We start from the raw sequence: 16,395 nt of genomic DNA, 5'->3' as shown, positions 1-16,395 counted from the left end.
TATAAGAAATTATATACAATATATAATATATATTAGAAGATTTATATATATATATATTATAAGTAACTGGCTCCTGTGATTATGGAATCTGACAAGTGCCAAGATCTGCAAACTGAATGGGCAAGCTTGAGACCCAAGAGAGGCAACTGTGAAGTTCTGGTCCAAAGACTGGCAGACTCAAGACTCAAGACTCAGTGTTTCAATTAGGGTCCAAAAGCAGGCAAAAGCCAACATCCCAGTTCAAACACAACCAGGCAGGATTTACTCTTAGAGGAGGGGAATCAACTGACTGGACAGAACAGGATGAGGGCCACTCACATTACAGAGGGCAATCTGATTTACTCAAGTGTATCAATTTAAATGTTAATTTCATCCAAAACACCCTCACAAAAACACCTAAAATTAAAGTTTGACCAAATATCTGGGCACCCTGTGGCCCAAGCAAGCTGACACATAAAATTAACCATCACAACTTGTGTTATTTTGTGGCTGCTATACAATACGTGACTGAGAAGTTTTGTGGTTGCTATACAATACCTGACTGAGAAGTTACCCAAGAGGGTTAAGTACTGTGTGTGACATCTAGTCTTTAAACTACCTGGAATTGCTTTTTTGTGTATGGTGTGAGGTAGGGAACCAATCTCATTTTTCCCCATAGGGACATCCAATGTCTCAGCCCAATGTGGGGCTCAATCCCAGGACCCTGGAATCGTGACCTGAGCTGGAGGCACTTAACCAACTGAGCCACCCAGGTGCCCTTGGATCCCTTTTCAAAAGGGTGGGGAGGGGTGCCTGGGTGTTTCAGTCATTTTATTTATTTTTAAATTTTTATTATTTCTTTTTAGATTTTATTTGTCAGAAAGAGAGAGAGAGCACAAGCAAGGGGATCAGAAGGCAGAGGGAGAAACAAGCTCTCCGCTGAGCAAGAAACCCAAGGCAGGACTTGATCCCAGTACCCTGGGATCATGACCTGAGCTGAAGGCAGTCGCTTAACCAACTGAGCCACCCAGGTGTCCCGGTTCAGTTGTTTTAAGTATCCAACTCTTGATCTCAGCTCAGGGCTTGATCTCAGGGTCATGAGTTCAGGCCCTGTGTTGGGCTCCATGCTGGGCATGGAGCCTACTTAAAAAAATAAAAAATAAAAAGGGTGGGGAAGTTGGTTGGCTATTAGACTCTCCATTTTGGGCTGCCATGGACCTTTTTTCTTCCAAGATGTTCAAGTTTAACAGCTTATCAAGTACCTGTATTTTAATTCCCTGTCTACTCACCTCCTGAGATTTACTTACTTTCTTTCCAACTTATGATACATATTTTATCAAACATCTTCAATTGTTTCTGTGGAAGTTATTTTCCCAGCATCTAGTCTGTTATGTTTACAGACATGTTTCAACTTTCATTCCATACTTTTACTTTCAGAATTTTGCTTGTTAGTAAAATGTAATTTTCTTAGATTGTTTCATTTTCCCATCTATTTTAGTGCCAGACCCTCAAGGTATTCCTACGTCAGATTATACATACAACCAAGTAAGTTTTAAAGCATTTTTGTATTTAAGGCTAGAAATGGTACCACAGGCCAGGATTTCCAAATAATTATCTCATTTGTGTTTGGGCTCCAGCCAGGGAAACCGTTTCAAGGTTAAACTGAAATACTCTGTTTTCCACAACCCCAGAGAACACATCCAACTATCTCCATTTGGATATCTGTTCCATTACATGCCTACCACACAGCAGTTATACAGTTTTAGGTATAGTCACTGAGAGATGAAGGTAATGAAAGCTGAATAGAAGAAATGAAGAGATATATACCACACTAAACAATGAAGAAATTCTCCACCATTTAAAAATGTGCTCCAGGTCACAGTATGATCTTCAAAAACATATGTTTCAAGACACAAAAAAAGCCCAGGCCAGAGCTGGGATTCAAGTATGCAACTTAACTGCCTCCAGTAACATATTAAGAGAAAGCACAGGGCTTGATAGTGTGCAGTGCCAGCACAACCAGATGGTTTGCTTAAATCACAAGCTAATAAACTTTTACTCAGAGTAAGAAGGAACAAATTATGACTTTACCACAGTCCCATTTTCCTTAAGAAAAGCAAAGCAATTAGGTGCTTCAGGTGCTGGCAAAGACTGCATCTTCAAGTTTCCCACCTTCTTCTGTTCCCCAACAGAAAGCAAAATACTTTTTTGTCGTTTCCAAGATGCTTATGGAAAATCTTGTTATAGTTTCTTAGGAGGGTAAGAAACATAAGTCTCCAAAGGAATGAAACGATTAGAAGAAAAAAGGAGTGTACAAAGGAAGATTACCTAGAGGTTAAGCATTCATCATAGAAGTCAGATTTTCATTTGAGAAGTCCACCGGTTCTTTTGATTTCAAAGAAATTCTAGATTAAGACCCACTCTGTTATACAATTACTAAAAAAGTTTTTAAATTAAAAAAAAAAAGGTGTTTTTTTTTTTAATTTAAAAAGCTCCTGAGTTGAGGAGCATTTCTCAAGTACCAGTGACAGCTTACACACATATATACATATATACCTTCTACCATCCTCTCCCAACAAACTCCTAGGTGTCACACAATCACTACTACAGCGAATTTAAATTTACAGAATTTCTTTTTTTTTTTTTAAAGATTTATTTATTTATTTGAGAGAGCGAGAATGAGAGAGAGTACATGAGAGGGGGGAGGGTCAGAGGGAGAAGCAGGCTCCTCGCTGAGCAGGGAGCCCGATGCGGGACTCGATCCCGGGACTCCAGGATCATGACCTGAGCCGAAGGCAGTTGCTTAACCAACTGAGCCACCCAGGCGCCCAAATTTACAGAATTTCTAAAACAGATGTACACTAGTATTTATACTAGAAATATTCTCTTTTCCCATTATGTTCTTTTTGTCAATGCATGGTAATTCTTTGACAAGATATATACCAACATTAGAGTATTTTATGACTAGGGAGTAGCTATAGCTATTATAACAACAACAAGAGCAGCAATTACCTTGTTTGAATACTTTGAAGTGTTCGAAGCACTTTACAGATATCATTTCATTAAATGCTCACAATGATCCTCTGAGGCTAGATATTAGGTATTATTATTATTCTCACTTTTATAGAAGACAATACAGGTTTGGAGAGTTTAAGTGCCTTATTCAAGGTCATAATAGCTAGAGGCGAAAGAACCAAGATTCCAACCTAGGCAGTCACACCTCATTGTATTCAGAGTTAATGCTGTTTTGCTGCAGTGTATCAGTGTTCCACAAAAGCTTTCCACAATTATATCTAATAAATCACTCTGCAGAGTGTTCCCATGCCCGGTTTTGCATCTTTCCCTCCTTCCTTTCTCCCCCTTCTCCCCTACTCCCTAAATATTTAATTCCCACCTTGTGCCGGGTACTATGTGTTAGGCATTGAAGATATAACAGAAAACAAAACAGATATATTTCTCTATAGGTCTTGAGCTTTGAGTACATATATAGTCATTAATTAATGAAATTCATAAATATTTTATTATAAACTGTGTACAGTGCGTAACATGAGGCTTTGATCTATGTTTTGGGGGCCTAGAGAGTTTGCCCAAGAAAGTAAGGAGCAGATGGGGAGGAAAATGGCATTCCAGCTTGTATAGTGGCCCTAAAGTGGGAAAGCAGAGAGAGAAGGTAAAAGATACAAGCCCTGAGAACAAGGAGAAGGGTGCAAATGTGGTAGGAGAGGGAGAAAGGGGCTAGATGTAGAAGGATCTTGTAGGCCATGAGGGATTTGGGCTTTTATCCTAAATACAACAGAAAGGTACTAAAGGGATCTGACTAAATAGAGGAGCAAGAGGATTCAGAATGTGAAAATCAGAATTACTAAAATGATGGAACAAGGTTTCTAAGCTGAATACAGAGAGAAGCCAAGACAGGGACTACAGAGGGAATAAAAGACAGGGCTAATGGATTAGGATGAAGCAAAAAGAGAAAAAGAAGTTCAAATGATAATGGAAAGATAGTACAAATGAACAAGAATGCTAAAATAATAGGCAATTGTGTTTAGAGAGAAAGATACTGTAATGAGTGAATTTGGAGGTAGGCTAGATTACAAGGTTTAGAATGCCAAATATGGGATGAAGAAAATCAATAGAGACAAAGGTCAAGAAACTGAAAGGATAAGGTAAATGAATTATACACACAGATTCTGAAGTCAGTGAAGATAAAAATTTTCAATGAAATCCTTCAATGCTATATCAGAATGGCATGAGACTTGAAGAAGTAGGTGTTCTCATTAAGAATGGGATGGAATAATGGTCTGAAGGTGTAACAGGAAACAAGAAGGGTCCTACCTCTAACCCTACGGTTCAGAAGAAACACGTATTTATCACCAGAAAAGAGTTGCTGGAAGTTGTCAAAGGAGATGCCAAATTATACCTCAGGCAAAGAAGGTGAAAGCTGGTTCAAGAAGAAAAAGAGAAATCAAATAAAGCATGATTTCATTCATATGTGGAATTCAAGAAACAAAAGAAAAAAAAATGAACAAACACACAAAAGAGACAAACAAACTTTTAAATACAGAGAACAAACTGATGGTTACCAGAGGAGAGTGGGTGGGCATATGGGTAGAATAAAGGGGATTACGGGTATGCTTAAAATGATGAGCACTGAGTAATGTATAGAACTGTTGAATCATTATATTGTACAACTAAAAGTAATATAACACCGTATGTTAATTACATGAGGAGGAGGAAGAGAGGGTAGAGGAGTGGGAAGAAATTAAGAATGTATGTGTCAGGGGCGCCTGGGTGGCTCAGTCGTTAAGCGTCTGCCTTCGGCTCAGGTCATGATCCCAGGGTCCTGGGATCGAGTCCCACATCGGGCTCCCTGCTCGGCAAGAAGCCTGCTTCTCCCTCTCCCATTCCCCCTGCTTGTGTTACTGCTCTCGCTATCTCTCTCTCTGTCAAATAAATAAATAAAATCTTAAAAAAAAAAAAAAAAAAAAAAAGAATGTATGTGTCAGGGCCTGGCACAGAATAGAAACTCAGTAACTATTTGGTGAATCGGTGAATGAATGAAGACAAATGAAACTGTGAATTTTGGTGACACAGTGGGAAGATGTAGGAGTAAGAAGAGCTGAACAATATGTTGACGCAAGAAAGTACTGAACAGATAGGGATAATGATGCAGTACAGATGATTGGAGGGTTATTTTTTGGACAATGTCTAATGAAATCTAGGATGAAAGGCACAGTAAAATTAACTCTATTAGGTTCTTTAAAAAGGGTGGGCACTGGTCCCACTGTACCATAACTTCAAAACAAAGCAGACGATACCAAAGTAAGAATTAAGAATTGTTTTCTTAATGCGTATGACTTATATGATAGCACTGATTTAATTTTCTGTTCTGTTTATTGAAAATAAGGTATTGTAAGTGATTACTGAAGTAACTTAATGGTTAACAGATAACACTGAATTCAGCAGTATATTAAACTTAGGAATTTGTAAGGTACTACTGCTATCTTTTACTCCTGACCTTATGAAGAACCCAAATATGAGCAGGAGTCACATGTATAGCACTGAAAAAGAAACCAAAGAAAATACATTTCTCCAATTCAACTTTGGGAGTCACTAGATTTCGTGACTTTTTAAATAGTGTCGCATTTCTCTAATAAGTCAACACTGTCAAAGGTTTGTGAGTATGAATAAAATCAACAGATGACACTTTAAATAATTAATGTGCTCCTCTGGTGAGGAATTTACAAAATGTTTTTACCATCTCTCAAAATATGGCTCACACTCCCATAGGACACTTAATGATGCTGGGTATTTCTATAAAAGCATATGGTTTATAAGAATCCACAGCTAAGACTGACTTGTAGAAGAGATAAATGCACACTGACTGGCTGTGTTACTTAATCAGCAACTGCCTTTAAGTTTCCAGTAATATTGTGTTGTGGTAACAAATCTTTAGCTGAAGATAAATTTTTTTTTTTTAAAGATTTTATTTATTTGAGAGACAGAGAGCACGAGAGGGAAGAGGGTCAGAGGGAGAAGCAGACTCCCTGCCGAGCAGGGAGCCCGATGTGGGACTCGATCCCGGGACTCCAGGATCATGACCTGAGCCGAAGGCAGTCGCTTAACCAACTGAGCCACCCAGGCGCCCCTGAAGATAAATTTTTTATTGAAGTATAATTGACATACAATAGCCTTTAAGTTTCAGGTGTACATCCTGGTGATTCAATATCTTTATACATTACTGAAATGAACCCCACCCAATATGTCTAGATACCGTATGTCACCATACAAATATAAAGTAATTATAATATTACTGACTATATTCCATATGCTGTATATTACATCCCCATGACTAATTTATTTTATAACTGGATGCTTGTACCTCTTAATCCCCTTCACCTAGTTCCCCCACCCCCCCAATTCCTCCCTATTCTAATAACCAATAGTTTGTCCTCTGTATCTATGAGTCTGTTTCTGTTTTATTTGATTTGTTATTTTTTTTATATTCCACATATAAGTGAAATCATACAGAATTTGTCTTTTTCTGACTTATTACACATAGCATAATACCCTCTAGGTCCATCCATGTAGTTGCAAATGGCAAGATTTCATTGTTTTTAAAAATTTAAAAAGAGTAGAAACACAATGATGTGAAAGAAATGCTTTTTGCCCCCCCCCAAACCATCTCAAATTTTCTTTTTTCTTTATCAACCCAGAGGGCTTGGGTAGATAAATCTTATAATAAGCCCTCATCATTCCTAAGTGAAGCTTTAAAAATCCCACATCAATAAAACGTGGGTGCACATTTTCAAAGCAAAGCAAATGTCCCCCTGCTGCTATGAATCTCATCACTTGTGTCACTGAGGTTGGAAAGCGGCTTTAAGAAGGGCGATGTTTACCTCACTGCTGATTCCATTTAGGTGATTTTTTTGGTAACAAAGCATCAAAACTAAAAACTAAACATCTGAATTAAAGCACTCAAAATTACTTTTTTTTCCAGAAGACTGTTACTTGATTAATGTCTCCTAAATTTGCTTACTTAAGCAACCAAGAGTTCATACCAGAATCAAGTAAAACAAAAATTAACAATTGCCTGTGTTCACATAGACTCTATGGCTCTTCTCTACTCCTGGAAGAAAAAAGGATAGAAATAATCTAAGTAACATCACACTTTCTTTCTCCAGCAGCAGTAACAAGACATGGCAACCATCATTTTACACTCTTCTGCATGTGGGTCTGAGACCTCTTTATATCTCATTAGAGTTTGTGACAAATGAGTAATTTAGGGAAATATAAATAGAGGTGGAAAGACAAGACTTTCCCTTGAACTTCGAGCTCTAGTAAATTCTCTTCAAAAAAAATTTTTTTTCTGCATTACTAGGAAGTCAAGACAACAGGCTAAAGTAGATGCTAGGAGGGCTGTACAAGCTGTCCAGCTTTTAAAAAGAAATTTCCTTCATAGTTGAAATCATTTGGCCATTTCACATGGAGAAAACATTAATTCCTTTTCATCACAGAAAACAGCAATCCCCTCACTAGCATAAAGTCACCAACAGAGACCAGAGTATTTAGGGCTTAAGCCCTCTTTCTAAGATCAAATAAACAATTTGAATAAAACAGCTTCATACTCTTTCCTTAAGTTTTCAACAAAAAAAGTTTACTGACACTTTAATGGAAAATTTTAATCCTCATTTGCATTGCTGGAAAAAAGTCAAACAGCTACCTAGAAGTAAAAAGAATGATATTTCATCAATTGCAGATAACTTTTGTGGAGAAAACATATTATTTCATTATAACCCCTGGAAAATGGTTATAAAAAAAATACTAGCAAATGAAAGTAAAAAGTTTATCAAAATTTTACTACTAAAAATAGTAAAATAAAAATAAAAATTTTATTTATTACAAATTTACTATTAGTCAAAGAAGAAAAAGGGTGGGATTTAATGTCTGGCAACCCAAGGATACCAAGAGAGAACTCATAAGGATCACATAAATGTGTATGTACAGACACACACACACGATTATTCTGGCCATAACAATAATGCTCAACATTTGTATACTGTCTTTATAGGCTACCAAAACACTTGTGGGGCTAATAAATTACTTTATTCCACTACAGAGGCTTAGAAAGATTATGAGCCTTACCCTAAATCACAGCTAGTAAACAGAAGAGCTAGAATCCCCATCACTTGACTTCTGGTTCACTGCACTTTACACTAGCCCTTATTACCTCTTTATTCATTCATTAAAGAGGTGGAGATAAGAGGAGGGGACAAATGAGTGCCAAAGTAGAGCATGGGTCATGCCACACACAAAAACTATCTGTTGTGTAGGATAAGTCCTGCTGTGTATATTTCTCTAGGAAAATATGTTTTATTGAAAACATCCAAGAAGGTGCAGCCAAGGAGAACATAAACTGCATATAAAAATCAGTGGGAAGCCATCTGGCTCTCATGACTTCACCTTCAGCGATATCTTGGATGACTGCCTCTATCGTCAATAATTTGGTTTATCAAACTTCTCAGTAGGAGATAATAGAATAAGGGCCAAACACCCCAAGAACTCATTACAAGCAAACTCAGTATCATCTGTTACAGATCTGTCACATAGATTCCAAAAGTGCTTCCCAGTGCAGTAGTGGTTATAGAGTTTAGTCAGAAGTACAAAAACATGTCTACTTTGAAAACCAGTATCTATAGACTCTGGCACTCATCTCTGTGGTTCAATTTTGGGGTGTGCCAAGGTTTTATTTCTTTTCCACTGCAGTTAATTTTTCATTTGATTATAACTTTGGAAAACACAGATGTGGTCCTTTTGTTGAATGAAAAGGAAAAATCAAGCCAAAATTTAGAAACATAGATATTTCCTGAACTTCCAGAATAATATAATCATGTACTATTTTATCAAAAATTTTTCAAGAACAAAAAACTATAATAAAAGAGGCAAACCCAAATGCATCACTTTAAGAACTACTGTTACAAACCACTCATGTGTAAAAAGTTTTTTTTTGTTTGGTTTTTTTTTTTTTTCAGTCATACCATCCCATGTGGTTATTTCCTGGGAGCTCCAGTTTCCTTTCAGAATTTCTTTACTTGTTGTCTACTGACCCCATCTGGCAAAATTATAGAGGAAGTTATATAGTGCCTAAAGCTTCTGCTAAGTCAACCCTTTTATTATATGTAAGTAGAAGTTTTAAGAGAAAAAAAGAAAATAAGATCAGGGCAAAATAATCTAAGGATTCTTAGCTTTATCCTTCTATAATACAGAGGATGAGAGAGAAAACACTGCAATTTAAAAAAGGTCATGCTATTGACTTGTAATAATTTTAAACTCCAGGCCCAAGCTCTACTCTCACTTCATACTACATATAAAATCTCTGTATTTTTACTGCCCTGTTGTTTATAAAGTTTCCTTTCTTCTTTTTCAAGTATACTACACATAACTCCATCAGATGAGTATCTTTCAGGGCTATCAGTATTCTAAATGAGAATTCATGTTGCTGCCTTTTCATTGTTATTCTTCAAGATGCTTGTTAGTATTTTGATCTTTTATTGGAAGACTTTTACTAAAACTCTGAAATCCTTCCTTTGTTGAACATAATGATGAGGTAATTATTTCAAGATCGTATCCAGCATAACTGGATGAATAACATTTTAAACAGTACAGGGTAGTTTAAAATTTCAAGTACAGAGTTACTAAAAGGGGAGAAAGAGAAATGTCTGTTTAAACCATGCAAACTGGATTGAGACTACAGGTTTTAGTTGTCTGCCATTCCTACTATCAATATTCAGAACACGATTCTACTAAAGGAAATAAAAATAAAAATTACCAGGAGAAACTGAAGGAGAGTTTTAAAAACACACTGAGAGCTCCATTTTATTCACCATATGACTTATTCCACATTTGTGAAAGTAATATGAAGTTTCAATTCTTCTTCTGAACACTCATCCTCTGAGACATCTGAGTTTTTAGACCTACTGTTATTTGAACATATTTTGGTAATTTCCATTAATAAGTGGATTGAAATGCAGAATAATTTTGGGTTGCCATTGCTACAGACTATATCATTCCTTTAACTTAAAGCCCATTTCATACATCTTTCTAAGATCAAAAGAAGGAGAAGTCTAAACATGGAGATTTCTGCTATGGCAGGGTATAGCCATTTAACTTCTTCTTTCAACAAGCCAGAGATGGCAGAATTCTCTTTGAAGTGGCAGCCCTGTTGGCCTTTGAAGTCCCTTGTCAATTGCAGAATGGCTCTGGTGGGGTTTGTTTTGTAGCCAGCTGTCACCATGAAGGCAGACATGACGTATTTCCAGCAGTCTCACTTCGGGGTCTGTCAAGTGACTGATTTCATAACCAGTCACCATAACAAAGGAGATTCAAACTCACTGACATTAGAGCAAGAGTATACAATGAAACTTACTAAGTTCCTTGACAGAGCTTGATTTAAATACTGAAATGATTACACAATGGCAAAGAGAAGATGATTGTGAATTTAACTGTCACCATCTCAGATTCTTGGAAAATTAAAAATGTACTTTCCCCATGTTTACCAACAGAATGTTTCATAATAACATCTTTTTAAAAATGAAGTATCTTTCAACAAAGTACCCTCAATCTTTGCACGGACCAAAAATGGTATTTCTGCAGAAATCTGTAATCCGTTTTAAAGCACGGTTTATACTGCTATTTTACAACTGAATTTTCTTCTAAGACTGAATGATTCCACAGAGTTCTGAGAAACATGTTTGTATTTATAATACTTTTAGACCACTCAGCTACTCACCTCAAAAATTCCCATCACTACTAACATAGAAATCAGTTTAAGGCATAAAGGATAAATAGTTAAAAAAAATGATATGTTAAGAAACTTCTACAAAATATAAATAGAGCCCATTAAAATACTGAATACAAGGAAACAATCTTAATATTATAAATCTATCTTTAAGGCAGGAGCAAATCTTGAAAAACCTAATGTCAGATTCACCAATGATGATCAGAAATATGAGTCCCACCAGAAGGAAATAAAGTAGGATCAAAAACATTTTCATCCTAATTTGATCAGAGTTTACATCTGTTCTGTAGAATGTTTTGAATTTTTACATGTTTTTATGACATGGCTTACTGCTATGTCAGTGTTGAAGACTAGGTGGTATATAACACCACTTTTTGCTAGTTCCCACTGTTTGAAAGATCAGCCACGGTGGGACAGAGTGCTGCGCATTCGCTGCATGAGACATAATAAGTCCTCTTACTTCCCACTGTAAGGATAAGTCAGGGATGATGAGGATTTCTAAATTTTATTTTTCCATTGTAGCTACCACGCTTTAAAACCAAATATTCTTTACCACAAAAAATAAGCTTTCAAATAATAATATCTAAATCTTTAAATCTACAAGTGTGAAATCATTTTTGAATTTTTCTGGCAGATGACAAAGTGCTTCATCAAATCCCATGGAGGGATGCCTGGGTGGCTCAGTTGGTTGGACATATTGCCTTCGGCTCAGGTCATGATCGCAAAGTCTTGGGATCAAGTCCCACATCGGGCTCCTTGCTCAGCAGGGAGCCTGCTGCTCCCCCTGCTTGTGCTCTCTCTCTGACAAATAAATAAAATCTTAAAAAAAAAAAAAAAAAATCCCATGGAGAGGAATTGCAAGAAAGAATACAAACAATTGAAGATATTTTTGTAATAATTCAACGTATTTTTGTAATAATTCAAAATATTTTTTGGTAACTAATGTAAAACTCATAAAATTGCCATCGAACTTTACATTGTTTAGTAAATAAAGTGATGCTTCTGTTACCAGGAGTGCAAACAGTCAGGAGGTCAGAATAAAATTTCATTCATTCACTCATTATTAATTCATTCACTCAACAAATATTCACTGAATGCCACTATGTACCAGACATGATGGTAGGTCCTAAGAATACAACAATAAACAAGACACAACTCCTGCCCTCAAGGAGCTTTCATTCTAGTAGAGAAGATGGAGATACTCTCTTAAAGTGACAGACAGTAAATAAGTAATAATAACATAGTGTTGTCAAACAGTACAGAGTGCTGCTGAAAAACATGGGAGAGACATATAACTCAGACTTGGGGGTAAGAGAAGGTTTTATGGAAGGAGAAGTAGGATTTATCCAGACAAGAGGATGGAATAAAGATGAAGACACTGTTTGATTCAGAGAGAACATGTAGTTCAATAAATGCAAACCAATCTTTGTTCTTCTGAAAAAGGACCCAATGAGTCCCCATGTTCTTTCTCTCTCTAGGAAACACTAATATATCTAAGAATTTAAGTGATTAAATACTATGAAGTATTTATCATGATGACAAGAAGTTAATAGGTAATCAATAAATGTCAGTATCTCAAACCTTGTAATTATATTAAGAGTAAGATGCTATGTACTTTCAGTGTGTCACACTTTCTAGTAATAATAAAGACTTTCTCAATTTATGTGCATTTGAGAGTAACTGGAGTAAGTTTCTATTTTAGCTCACAGCACACCTCTGAGCTAAAGCCATATACCCAAGTCCCTAGTTGACAACTCCTTCATGAGAAAGAGGGCACAGGTATCTCAAATTTAATATACACATAGCTGAATCTCTACCCTAAAGTGCTCCTCCTCCAGTTTTCCCCACAGTTCAATAAACACCACCACCACCGACTTAGCTTTCATGGCAGAAAACATGGCCATCAGCCCTGCCACCTCCCTCTCCCCAATCTTCCACAGGCAAAACATCAGCAAATCCTATTGCATCTATCTCCAAATAAATCTCTCCATCTCCACTACCAACCCTATTATGTTCCTGGATTGTGCACTATCTTCCTAACAGGTACTCTGCCTTGTGCCCTTGTTTATTTATTTTTTTCCCTACTTATCTCTCATTTATTTTTCATATAACTGCCAGAATAATCTTTTTAAAACATAAAATGGATTTTTGTCATTCTTCTGCTTAAAATGATTTAAAAGCTAACCATTATGATTAATACAAAATCTAAAATCATTGACGTGACCATCCTACATAATCTGCTTCCTATCTTCCTCTCCAGTTTCATGTCATAGCATCTGTTCTTTCATTCCTTTACTTACTCATTCACTCACCTACCTATCCACCCCGCCACCAACTCACTTCTACTCAGCATTCTCCACTAACTGGTGGTTTTCTTTTACTTCTACAGCATAACTATACCATGCTCTTCCCATTGTTAGGGTGTTCACACAGATGGTTTCCACTGACGTAAATTTCTTGACATTCTACATCTCCCCAATTCCTATTTACTTTTCGTGTGTCAAGTTAAGTATCAATGTCTTAGACATGCCTTCCCTGACCATTCATTCTAAGTAAGTTCCCCTTGTTATACTCTTTTTATAATTCTATACTTTATTTGCCTGTATCACAATCTTTTTTTTTTATTCATTTATTTGAGAGAGAGCATGAGATAGAGAGCATGAGAGGGGGGAGGGTCAGAGAGAGAGGCAGACTCCCTGCTGAGCAGGGAGCCCGACGTGGGACTACGCTATTTAAAGTTTCCCAGATGCTTCCAGCTTTCACATATGCTGATCCCTCTACACAGAATATGGTGAATATCCTGCCACCTCCTTTTTGCTTAATTCTTTCTTTTTTTTTTTTTTAAGATTATTTGACAGAGAGAGACACAGTGAGAGAGGGAACACAAGCAGGGGGAGTGGGAGAGGGAGAAGCAGGCTTCCCATGGAGCAGGGAGCCCGATGCGGGGCTCGATCCCAGGACCCTGGGATCATGACCTGAGCTGAAGGCAGACGCTTAACGACTGAGCCACCCAGGCGCCCCCTTAATTCTTTCTTTTTAAGACTCAGCTCATGCATTAGTCATCTCCTCCAGGAAGCCTTCTGTGCATCTCTCCAATCTGGATCACATGCCTGCCCCTCCTCTTCTACTCTCAAAGCTCTCTATTCAGATCACTACCATGGCACTTATCAAACTGAACCATAATTACAGATTCATTCTTCAGTCTTTCCAAATAAACAATGAACTTCTTGAGGCAGAGGCTGCCTTTATTATCTTTCTATTTCCAGTGCCTAGTGTAATATCTGGAAAACTACAAGGTATTCAATAAATGTTTGCAGAAAGGGTAGCATTAGTAAAAGGGTAGCATTAGTAAAAGGGTCATTATTTTATTTTCTGAGCATTACTGCCATTTAATTTAAAAAATGAGAAATATAATTTACTGTAAATGTTCAGACCAGTACAGGACTATGTTTATATGGCCAAAGAATAAACTGTCAACTCTGGGAACAGCTAAAAGAAAGAAGGCCATGGGAAGGACTGGGGAGTACAATTATACAATTATAGTTTTATTAGCACAAGTCTTCTACGGGCTACCCAGTTACGAGTGATGCTTCAAGAGTGGTGACTTGTTCTGTTTGAGAAAGTATTTGGGTATCATGGTGATAAATGCTGTATAACTGACTGGGTAGATTTGCAGCCAATAGAGAATTTAATAAATCTTTAAGAAGGAAAAAAGATGGGACACTTGGCAGATGCCAACTGCAGTCTGGACCCCACTCACTCATGCACCTCGCTCCATTTCCTCCACGACTGTGTCTGACAAACCAGACGTGGCTGAGGATAAGAAATTTGATTAAGCTGAAACGGAAGAAGACAGAAACTCAAGAAAAAATCCACTGCCTTCAAAAGTAACAATGAAACAGGAGAAGCAAACAAGCGAATCATAATGAAGCAGGTACCACCAATGTGCACTGCACATTCCATAAGCACTGCCTTCTTATTTTACTTTTTTTAAGCTATTTAACTTTGTAAGACGCAGAGGCTGGATCAAATTTAAATGACTCTACTGTCCATTTTCACAATAAAGAATCAAGAACTACTGACAGTGAAGGCCAAGCCTGGCTCTCCCACCTGCCTGTCTGGCTGGCAGCGAAGGAAAAGAATTTGAATGTTGAAGGAAGAAACTGGGTACTCTATGAGATCCAGAGTCAAAACCAAGCAGGTCCAACGTGTCCCGTTAGGCTATAAAATGCCATTTAATCAGAGTTCCATTTTTTGCTGTTGTTCAAGTGATTTTAATTATTAGAATGCACAATACTTAATATGCAAATATCTGGGGAAAATTTTTAGGATAGAACCCTAAAAAATGTGCATTGAGGGCGCCTGGGTGGCTCACATGGTTAAGCGTCTGCCTTCGGCTCAGGTCATGATCCCGGGGTCCTGGGATCCAGTCCCGCATCGGGCTCTCTGCTCAGCGGGGAGCCTGCTTCTCCCTCTGCCTCTCTCTCTCTCTCTTTCTGTCTCTTATGAATAAATAAATAAAATCTTTAAAAAAATGCTCATTGATCTATAACTACCTGCAAATCATAGGTAAAACCTTATGATCTTCTAGGTCAAAATTTATACTTAACATACAAGCCAAATAACATCAGAATGGCAATTAAAAAAAAAAGAGTACCACTATTAAAAACTGAGCTTTTAAAAATAAAAGTCAGAACTGATGTACAAATTTTAGTTACATTGAGAGGATATATCTTTATCAATGCTCAAAACATTAAGAAATACTCTTTAGGAACAGATATAAACCCAGCTTACTGAGCCACAAGGAAATGTCTTATTTAGAGGCATTTTTTAAAACTTTAGTTAGCAATGTAGTTGCAAAAGCCTTCTTCAAAAAATAAACTTACTCTTAGTGAAGATATTTAAAACATTCTTTTCAAGTAAAAAAAAAAAGCATTTCAAAAATTTAAGTTTATAGCAGCACTGCTGAACTAAGGACATTGCTCCCTACCACCTCACAATTCTGAGACTTAAGAGAACAGATTTTACTCTAGTCTCATTTTAAGAAAATGGACTCTCACATTCAACAAAACCTGCTTAAACTTGAGCAGAGGCAAGTTTCAGAAGAAGAAAATCCATGCAAAAAAGCACAAAGCAAAAGTAAAAGGAGCCCTTGGGTTTCCCCCATGGGATTATTCACTTTCATTTCTCCATTTGACAACACAGGTTATAGGACATCTTCCTTTGTGGGATCACTATACAACTTCTTCATATATCGGGCATGGGCTCAATATGGAGCAGCATGTATTGGGAATAAAGAAACTATAAGGGGATCCTATAAGAAGAAAATTTTTCCTTTGTGAGTTTTCCCCTCTCAAACTTTAAAAGGCTCTGTATTTTATTTAAGAGAGATTATTCCCAAATAATTTTGCTTTGCTCTTTAAGCAATCAAGAGATACAGATATCCTATTTTTTTTAATTTTATTATGTTATGTTAATCACCATACATTACATCATTAGTTTCTGATGTAGTGTTCCATGATTCATTGTTTGTGCATAACACCCAGTGCTCCATGCAGAACGTGCCCTCCTTAATACCCACCACCAGGCTAACCCATCCCCCCACCCCCTCCCCTCTAAAA

General features: G+C 37.0%; 1 protein-coding gene across 3 annotated transcripts in view; it reads right to left on the bottom strand.

The window, feature by feature from the left end:
• ERC1 (ELKS/RAB6-interacting/CAST family member 1) overlaps nucleotides 1–16,395 on the bottom strand; it is a 511,631-nt gene that overhangs the window by 277,357 nt on the left and 217,879 nt on the right. The window lies entirely within an intron of this gene.

Source organism: Neomonachus schauinslandi, chromosome 5 (assembly GCF_002201575.2).
Source record: "Neomonachus schauinslandi chromosome 5, ASM220157v2, whole genome shotgun sequence".
NCBI lineage: Eukaryota > Metazoa > Chordata > Mammalia > Carnivora > Phocidae > Neomonachus > Neomonachus schauinslandi.
This window is presented reverse-complemented; position numbering and strand designations above follow the sequence as displayed.